The sequence below is a fragment of the Triticum aestivum genome, chromosome 2B (assembly GCF_018294505.1).
Source record: "Triticum aestivum cultivar Chinese Spring chromosome 2B, IWGSC CS RefSeq v2.1, whole genome shotgun sequence".
NCBI classification, from domain to species: Eukaryota; Viridiplantae; Streptophyta; class Magnoliopsida; order Poales; family Poaceae; genus Triticum; species Triticum aestivum.
In genome coordinates this window covers 418,089,577-418,100,415 of record NC_057798.1, presented here as the reverse complement: position 1 = coordinate 418,100,415, position 10,839 = coordinate 418,089,577, and positions in this window count along the sequence as shown.

Genomic DNA, 10,839 nt, shown 5'->3' with positions numbered 1-10,839 from the left:
AAGTAGATACCGCCTTCGACTATGACGCGCTACATGGAGCTATGGGAGGGAGGTCGGTGGACTCCTGGGGGGGCACAAGCCAGGGGGCGACCCCCCCCTTAGGGCGCACCCTGAGGGCTTGTGGAGCCCTCGGGACTCTTCTGACTTCATCTCCAAGTTTTGTGGATGTCTTCTGGTCCAAGAAAAATCATTGCAAAAGTTTTATTCCATTTGGACTCTGTTTGATATTCCTTTTCTGTAAACCTCAAAAACAAGAGGGAAAACAGAAACTTGCACTAGGCTCTAGGTTAATAAGTTAGTCCCAAAATAATATAAAATAGCATATTAATGCATATAGAACATCCAAAACAGATAATATAATAGCATGGAAAAATCAAAAATTATAGATACATTGGAGACGTATCAAGTATCCCTATGCTTAATTCCCGCTCGTCCTCGAGTAGGTAAATGATAAAACAGAATTTTTGAAATGGAATGCTACCTAACATATCTATCCATGTAATTTTGTTTACTGTGGCATGAATATTTAGATCCATAAGATTCAAAACAAAAGTTTAATATTGACATAAAAACAATAATACTTCAAGCATGCTAATAAAGGAATCGTGTCTTCTCAAAATAACATGGCCAAAGAAAGTTATCCCTAGACAATCATATAGTCTGGCTATGCTCCATCTTCATCACACAAAGTATTGAATCATGCACAACCCCGATGACAAGCCAAGCAATTGTTTCATACTTTTGATGTTCTCAACATTTATCAACTTTCACGCAATACATGAGTGTGAGCCATGGGTATAGCACTATAGGTGGAATGAATATGTTGGTTGTGGAGAAGACAAAAAGAAGGAGAAAGTCTCACATCAACTAGGTGTATTAAAGTGCTATGGAGATGCCCATCAGTGACTAGGGATTGCCATGCAACGGATGCACTAGAGCTATAAGTGTATGAAAGCTCAAAAAGAAACTAAGTGGGTGTGCATCCAACTCACTTGCTCACGGAGACCTAGGGCAATTTGAGGAAGCCCATCATTGAAATATACAAGCCAATTTCTATCATGGAAAATTCCGACTAGTATATGAAAGTGACAACATAGGAGACTCTCTATAATGAAGATCATGGTGCTACTTTGAAGCACAAGTGTGGTAAAAGGATAGTAGCATTGCCCCTTCTCTCTTTTGTCTCATTTTTTTGTGCTTCTTTAGGCCTCTTTTTTTCGCAAAGTCTGGAGACTCATCCCAACTTGTGAGGGAATCATAGCTTCCATCATTCTTTCCTCACATAGGACAATGCTCTAATAATGATGATCGTCACACTTTTATTTACTTACAGCTCAAAAATTACAACTCGATTCTAGAACAAAATATGACTCTATGAATGCCTCCGGCGGTGTACCGGGATATGCAATGATCAAGAGTGACATGTAGAAAAATATGAGCGGTGGCCTTGCCACAAATACTATGCCAACTACATGATAATGCAAAGCAATATGACAATGATGAAGCTTTTCATAATAAACGGAACGGTGGAAGTTGCATGGCAATATATCTCGGAATGGCTGTCGAAATGCCATAATAGGTAGGTATGGTGGCTGTTTTGAGGAAGGTATATGGTGGGTTTAATGCACCGGCAAAAATTGTGTGGTACTAGAGAGGCTAGCAATGGTTGAAGGCTAAGAGTGCGTATAATCCATGGACTCAACATTAGTCATAAAGAACTCACATACTTATTGCAAAAGTCTATTAGCTATCGAAACAAAGTACTACACGCATGGTCCTAGGGGGGTAGATTGGTAGGAAAAGACCATCGCTCATCCCCGACTGCCACTCATAAGGAAGACAATCAATAAATAAATCATGCTCCGACTTCATCACATAACGGTTCACCATATGTGCATGCTACGAGAATCACAAACTTTAACACAAGTATTTCTACCAATCCATGATTGCTCACTAGCATGACTCTAATATCACCATCTTTATATCTCAAAACAAATGCAAGGAATCAAACTTCTCATAGTATTCAACTCTCTTTGTATGAAAGTTTTTATTATATCCCTCTTGGATGCCCATCATATTAGGACTAAATTCATAACCTAACAAAATTACCATGCTGTTTAGAGACTCTCAAACTAATATATCTGAAGCATGAGAGGTCAATAATTCCTATAAAATAAAGCCATTGTCATGCTCTAAAAAGATATAAGTGAAGCACTAGAGCAAATTTCCTAGCCTAAAAGATATAAGTGAAGCACATAGAGTATTCTAATAAATTCACGACCCATGTGTGTCCCTCTCAAAATGTGTGTACAACAAGGATGATTGTGGCAAACTAAAAAGAAAAGACTTGTATCATACAAGACGCTCCAAGTAAAACACATATCATGTGGTGAATAAAAATATAGCCTCAAGTAAATTTACCGATGGATTGAAGACGAAAGAGGGAATGTCATCTGGGGCATCCCCAAGCTTAGATGATTGGTTATCCTTGAATATTACCTTGTGATGCCTTGGGAATCCCTAATCTTAGGCTCTTCCTACTCCTTATTCCATAGTCCATTAAATCTCTACCCAAAACTTGAAAATTCACAACACAAAACTCAACAGAAAACTCAGGAGATCCGTTAGTATAAGAAAATAAATCATCACCTTTTGGTAATGTTGTGAACTCATTATTTATATATATTGGTGTAATATATATTGTATTCCAACTTTTCCATGGTTCATACCTCACGGTACCGTCCATAGATTCATCAAAATAAGAAAACAACACATAGGAAACAGAATCTGTCAAAAAAAGAACAGTCCGTAGAAATTTGTAAACTTCGTATACTTTTGTACCTCCAAAAATTCTGAAACATTAAGAAAATTTGGGAATTTTGAATATAAATATTTTGTAAAGAATTCCAATCAAAAGCACGCATCTGTGATCTTTCAAAATTGTTTTACTGAGCACAAAAATTTCTGTTTTTCAGCAAGATCAAATCAACTATCACCGTAAGCCATCCCAAAGGTCTTACTTGGCTCAAACACTAACTAAAATACCAAAACACAATTACTACAGAGGTAATAATGTGTATTTATTGAAAAATAGAACCAAAAACAAAAAACATAAAAATAAAATTGGGTTGCCTCCCAAGAAGCGCTATTGTTTAATGCCCCTAGCTAGGCATAAAACATAGATCTAGGTATTGTCATCTTTAGTATGCAATCCATAAGTAGTCCTCATAATAGATTCATATGGCAACTTAATTCTCATTCTTGGAAAGTGTTCCATGCCCTTCCTTAATGGAAGTTGAAATCTAATGTTTCCTTCTTTCATATCAATAATTGCACCAATCGTTCTAAGGAAAGGTCTACCAAGAATAATAGGACATGTATGATTGCAATCTATATCAAGCACAATGAAATCTACGAGCACATAATTCCTATTTGCAAGAATAAGAACATCATTAATCCTTCCCATAGGTTTCTTAATAGTGGAATGCGCTAGATGCAAATTTAAAGAACAATCATCAAATTCACGAAAACCTAGCACATCACATAAAGTTTTTGGAATCATGGAAATGCTAGCACCCAAATCACACAAATCATGGCACTCATAATCTTTAGTTTTAATCTTAATAGTAGGTTCCCGCTCATCATAAAGCTTTCTAGGGATTGAAACTTCCAACTCAGGTTTTTCTTTAAAAAAATCATCATCGCATCAATGATATGTTTAGTAAAAGCTTTATTTTGATTATAAGCATGAGGAGAGTTCAACATGGATTGCAGCAAGGAAATACAATCTATCAAAGAATAATTGTCATAATTAAAGTCCTTGAAATCCAAAAGACTGGGTTCATCGCGACTTAAAGTCTTGACCTCTCCAATCCCATTTTTATCAATTTTGCATTAAGATCTATAAACTCCGAATCATTGGGATGCCTTCTAGCTAAAGTTGACTCATCTCTAGTCCCATATTTATCAAAATTTATATTACAAAAACAAGGATTCAATAGGAATCACACAAATCACTTTAAGATCCTCATCATTATTATCACAAGAAATGAATGAACACACTTTGACAAACCAATCTCGCGTAGCACGCATCCTAGCGGTGCTTTCTTTACACTCGTCAATAGAAATTTTAATAGATTTTAGAGATTCATTAGTATCATGATTGGGTGGCATAGATCTAATTTTCAAAGAATCGGTCTCAAGAGAAATTCTATCAACTTTCCTAGCCAAATCATCAATCTTGAGCAATTTTTCTTCAACCATAGCATTGAAAACTTTTTGGGAATTAATAAAATATTTAATGTTGTTCTCAAGATCAGAGGGCATCTTATTATAATTTCCATACAAATTGTTGTAGGAATTACCATAATTTTTAGAGGAATTACAAGGAAACGGCCTAGGGTTGAAATTACCTTTATAAGCGTTATTACCAAAATTGTTCCTACCAACAAAATTCACATCCATTGATTCATTATTGTTCTCAATCAAAGTAGACAAAGGCATATCATTAGGATCAATAGGAGAACTCTTACTATCAATTAATTTCATAAGTTCATCCATCTTTCCACTCAAAGTATTAATTTCTTCAATCGCATGCACTTTTTTACTAGTGGAAAATCTTTCGATATGCCATTGAGATTAATTAGCCATAATATTGTCTAGGAGTTTAGTAACTTCTCCTAATGTAATTTACATAAAATTCAATCCGGCATAGAAATTTTGTACGATCATCCATAAACTTAAACCATGAGTAGGGTAATTTATTATCATCAATTTCATCCTCTCCTAAGATTGTGCGACATGTTCATGATCAAGTTGCTTAAAATTCATTATATCGTTCCTAAGGGAGATGATCTTAGCGGGAGGAAAATACTTGGAAATAAAAGCATCTTTACACTTATTCCATGAATCAATACTATTTTTAGGCAAAGATGGAAACCAAGTTTAAGCACGATGTCATAGTGAGAACGGAAATAGCTTCAATTTAACAATATCATTATCCACATCTTTTTACTTTTGCATATCACACAACTCAACAAAAATATTTAGATGGGATGCGACATCTTCACTAGGAAGGCTAGAAAATTGATCTTTCATAACAAGATTCAGCAAAGCGGCATTAATTTCATAAGATTCCGCACTAGTGGCAAGAGCAACCGGAGTACTAATAAAATCATTATTATTAGTATTGGAAAAGGCACACAACTTGGTATTCTCTTGAGTCATCGTGACAAAGCAAGCAATCTAGCACACAAGCAACAAAAAAGCAAACAGAAAGACGAACGGAAGAGGGGCAAATAAAAAGGCAAATATTTTTGTGTTTTTTTGAAATTGTTTTAGAAGTGGGGGAGAGGAAAACGAGAGGAAAATGACAAATAATGTAATGCAAGAGATGAGAGTTTATGGTGGGTACTTGGTAGGCTTGTTGTAGAACCTCCCCGGTAACAGCGCCAAAAATTCTTCCTGCTACTTCTTGAGCTTGTGTTGCTTTTTCCCTTGAAGAGGAAAGGGTGATGCAGCAAAGTAGAGATAAGTATTTCCCTTAGTTTGAGAACCGAGCTATCAATCCAGTAGGAGGTACACGCAAGTCTCCAATCTATGCACCTGCACAAACAATCAAACACTTGCACCCAACGTGATAAAGGGTTTGTCAATCCCTTCACGATCACTTGCAAGGATGAGATCTAATAGAGATAGATATAAAAGATTACTAAAATGTAAAACAAAGTAAAAATAAATAAATTGAAAATATATGATGGTAAATAGATCCGGGGGCCATAGGTTTCACTAGAGGCTTCTCTCTTGAAAGAAAGCATACAGTGGGTGAATAAATTACTGTCGAGCAATTGATAGAAAATCACAAAGTTATGATGATATCCAAGGCAACGATTATGAATATAGGCATCACGTCCGTGTCAAGTAGACCAAAACGATTCTGCATCTACTAATAGTACTCCACACATCGACCACTATCCAGCATGCATCTAGAGTAATAAGTTCATAAGAACAGAGTAATGCCTTAAGTAAGATCACACGATGTAGAGGGATATACTAAAGCAATATGATAAAACCCCATCTTTTTACCCTTGGCAACAATACAATACGTGCCTCGCTACCCCTACTTTGCCATTGGGTGAGGACATTGCAAGATTGAACCCAAAACTAAGCACCTCTCCCATTGCAATAAGAACCAATCTAGTTGGCCAAACCAAACCGATTCAAAGAGAAATACAAAGATATCAAATCATGCATATAAGAATTTAGAGAAGATTCAAATAATATTCATAGATAATCTGATCATAAATCCATAATTCATCGGATCTTGACAAACACACCGCAAAAGAATATTAGATCGGATAGATCTCCAAGAACATCGAGGAGAACATTGTATTGAAGATCAAAGAGAGAGAAGAAGCCATCTAGCTACTAGCTATGGACCCATAGGTCTGTGGTAAACTACTGACGCTTCATCGGAAGGGTAATAGAGTTGATGTAGAAGCCCTTCATGATCGAATCCCCCTCTCGCAGGGAGCCGAAAAAGGTCCCAAGATGGGATCTCACAGGTACAGAAGGTTGCAGCGGCGAAAAAGTATTTTGGTGGACGCTTCTGGTCGTTTGGGAATATTTGTGAATTTATAGAGCTAAGAGGAGGTCGGTGGACTCCTAGGGGGCCCACAAGCCAGGGGCGCCCCCCTAGGGCGCGCCCTGAGGGCTTGTGGAGCCCTCGGGACTCTTCTAACTTCATTTCCAAGTTTCGTGGATGTCTTCTGGTCCAAGAAAAATCATGGCGAAAGTTTTATTTCGTTTGGACTCTGTTTGATATTCCTTTTCTTTAAAACTCAAAAACAAGGAAAAACAGAAATTGACATTGGGCTCTAGGTTAATAAGTTAGTCCCAAAAATAATATGAAATGGCATATTAAAACATATAAAACATCCAAAACAGATAATATAATGAAGGAAATATGCCCTAGAGGCAATACTAAAGTTATTATTTATTTCCTCATATCATGATAAATGTTTATTATTCATGCTAGAATTGTATTAACCGGAAACATGATACACGTATGAATACATAGACAAACATAAAGTCACTAGTATGCCTCTACTTGACTAGCTCATTAATCAAAGATGGTTATGTTTCCTAACCATAGACATGTGTTGTCATTCGATTAATGGGATCACATCATTAGGATAATGATGTGATTGACATGACCCATTCCGTTAGCCTAGCACTTGATCGTTTAGTATGTTGCTATTGCTTTCTTCATGACTTATACAAAGTTCCTGCAACTATGAGATTGTGCAACTCACGTTTACCGGAAGAACACTTTGTGTGCTACCAAACGTCACAACGTAGCTGGGTGATTATAAAGGTGCTCTACAGGTGTTTCCGAAGGTACATGTTGGGTTGGCATAATTCGAGATTAGGTTTTGTCACTCCGATTGTCGGAGAGGTATCTCTGGGCCCTCTCGGTAATACTCATCACCTAAGCCTTGCAAGCATTGTAATTAATGAGTTAGTTATAAGATGATGTGTTACAGAACGAGTAAAGAGACTTGCCGGTAACGAGATTGAACTAGGTAGTGGATACTGACGATCAAATCTCGGGCAAGTAACATAACGATGACAAAGGGAACAACGTATGTTGTTATGCGGTTTGACCGATAAAGATCTTCGTAGAATATGTAGGAACCAATATGGGCATCCAGGTTCCGCTATTGGTTATTGACTGAGAATAGTTCTAGGTCATGTCTACATAGTTCTCGAACCCGTAGGGTCCGCACGCTTAATGTTACGATGACAGTTTTATTATGAGTTTACAAGTTTTGATGTACCGAAGTTTGTTCGGAGTCCCGGATGTGATCACGGACATGACGAGGAGTCTCGAAATGGTCGAGACATAAAGATTGATATATTGGACGACTATATTCGGACACTGGAAGTGTTCCGGGTGATTTCGGAGAAAACCGGAGTGCCGGAGGGTTACCGGAACCCCCCCCCCCCCCCGGAGAGTTAATGGGCCACACGGGCCTTGGTGGGAAGAGAGAGGGGCGGCCAGGAAGGGCCGCGCGCCCCCTCTCCCTCTGGTCCGAATTGGACTAGGAGGGGGGGCGGCGCCCCCCTCTTTCCTTCCCCTCCTCTCCCCCTTCCTTCCCCTCCTAGTAGGAGTAGGAAAGGAGGAGTCCTACTCCTACTAGGAGGAGGACTCCTCCTCCTGGCGCGCCCAACAAGGGCCGGCCGGCCTCCCCCCTCCCTCCTTTATATACGGGGGCAGGGGGCACCCCATAGACACACAAGTTAATCTACGGATCGTTCCTTAGCCATGTGCGGTGCCCCCCTCCACCATATTCCACCTCGGTCATATCGTCGCGGAGTTTAGGCGAAGCTCTGCGCCGGTAGAACATCATCATCGTCACCATGCCGTCGTGCTGACGGAACTCTTCCCCGAAGCTTTGCTGGATCGAAGCCCGGGGATCGTCATCGAGCTGAACGTGTGCTTGGATCGGTCGGATCGTGAAGACGTATGACTACATCAACCGCGTTGTCATAATGCTTCCACTTATGGTCTACGAGGGTACGTGGACGAACACTCTCCCCTCTCGTTGCTATGCCATCACCATGATCTTGCGTGTGCGTAGGAAATTTTTTGAAATTACTACGTTGCCTAACAGTGGCATCCGAGCTTGGTTTTATGCGTAGATGTCATATGCACGAGTAGAACACAAGTGAGTTGTGGGCGATATAAGTCATACTGCTTACCAGCATGTCATACTTTGGTTCGGCGGTATTGTGAGATGAAGCGGCCCGGACCGACATTACGCGTACGCTTACGCGAGACTGGTTTCACCGCTATGAGCACTCGTTGCTTAAAGGTGACCGGCGGGTGTCTGTCTCTCTCACTTTAGCTGAATCGAGTGTGGCTACGCCCGGTCCTTGCGAAGGTTAAAACAGGACCAACTTGACAAACTATCGTTGTGGTTTTTGATGCGTAGGTAAGAACGGTTCTTGCTAAGCCCGTAGCAGCCACGTAAAACTTGCAACAACAAAGTAGAGGACGTCTAACTTGTTTTTGCAGGGCATGTTGTGATGTGATATGGTCAAGACGTGATGCTATATTTTATTGTATGAGATGATCATGTTTTGTAACCGAAGTTATTGGCAACTGGCAGGAGCCATATGGTTGTCGCTTTATTGTATGAAATGCAAACGCCGTGTAATTGCTTTACTTTATCACTAAGCGGTAGCGATAGTCGTAGAAGCAATAGTTGGCGAGACGACAACGATGCTATGATGAAGATCAAGGTGTCGCGCCGGTGACGATGGTGATCATGACGGTGCTTCGGAGATGGAGATCACAAGCACAAGATGATGATGGCCATATCATATCACTTATATTGATTGCATGTGATGTTTATCCTTTATGCATCTTATCTTGCTTTGATTGACAATAGCATTTTAAGATGATCTCTCACTAAAATTATCAAGAAGTGTTCTCCCTGAGTATGCACCGTTGCCACAATTCGTCGTGCCCAGACACCACGTGATGATCGGGTGTGATAAGCTCTACGTCCATCTACAACGGGTGCAAGCCAGTTTTGCACACGCAGAATACTCAGGTTAAACTTGACGAGCCTAGCATATGCAGATATGGCCTCGGAACACGGAGACTGAAAGGTCGAGCGTGAATCATATAGTAGATATGATCAACATAGTGATGTTCACCATTGAAAACTACTCCATCTCACGTGATGATCGGTTATGGTTTAGTTGATTTGGATCACGTGATCACTTAGATGACTAGAGAGATGTCTGTCTAAGTGGGAGTTCTTAAGTAATATGATTAATTGAACTTAAATTTATCATGAACTTAGTACCTGATAGTATTTTGCTTGTCTATGTTTGTTTGTAGATAGATGGCTCGTGCTGTTGTTCCGTTGAATTTTAATGCGTTCCTTGAGAAAGCAAAGTTGAAAGATGATGGTAGCAATTACACGGACTGGGTCCGTAACCTGAGGATCATCCTCATTGCTGCACAGAAAAATTACGTCCTAGAAGCACCTCTGGGTGCCAGGCCTGCTGCTGATGCAACTGACGACGTTAAGAACGTCTGGCAGAGCAAAGCTGATGACTACTCTATAGTTCAGTGTGCCATGCTTTACGGCTTAGAACCGGGTCTTCAACGACGTTTGAACGTCATGGAGCATATGAGATGTTCCAGGAGTTGAAGTTAATATTTCAAGCAAATGCCCGGATTGAGAGATATGAAGTCTCCAATAAGTTCTACAGCTGCAAGATGGAGGAGAATAGTTCTGTTAGTGAGCATATACTCAAAATGTCTGGGTATAATAATCACTTGATTCAACTGGGAGTTAATCTTCCGGATGATAGCGTCATTGACAGAATTCTCCAATCACTGCCACCAAGCTACAAGAGCTTTGTGATGAACTATAATATGCAAGGGATGAACAAGACTATTCCCGAGCTCTTCGCAATGCTAAAAGCTGCGGAGGTAGAAATCAAGAAGGAGCATCAAGTGTTGATGGTCAACAAGACCACTAGTTTCAAGAAAAAGGGCAAAGGGAAGAAGAAGGGGAACTTCAAGAAGAACAGCAAGCAAGTTGCTGCTCAAGAGAAGAAACCCAAGTCTGGACCTAAGCCTGAAACTGAGTGCTTCTACTGCAAGCAGACTGGTCACTGGAAGCGGAACTGCCCCAAGTATTTGGCGGATAAGAAGGATGGCAAAGTGAACAAAGGTATATGTGATATACATGTTATTGATGTGTACCTAACTAGAGCTCGTAGTAGCACCTGGGTATTTGATACTGGTTTTGTTGC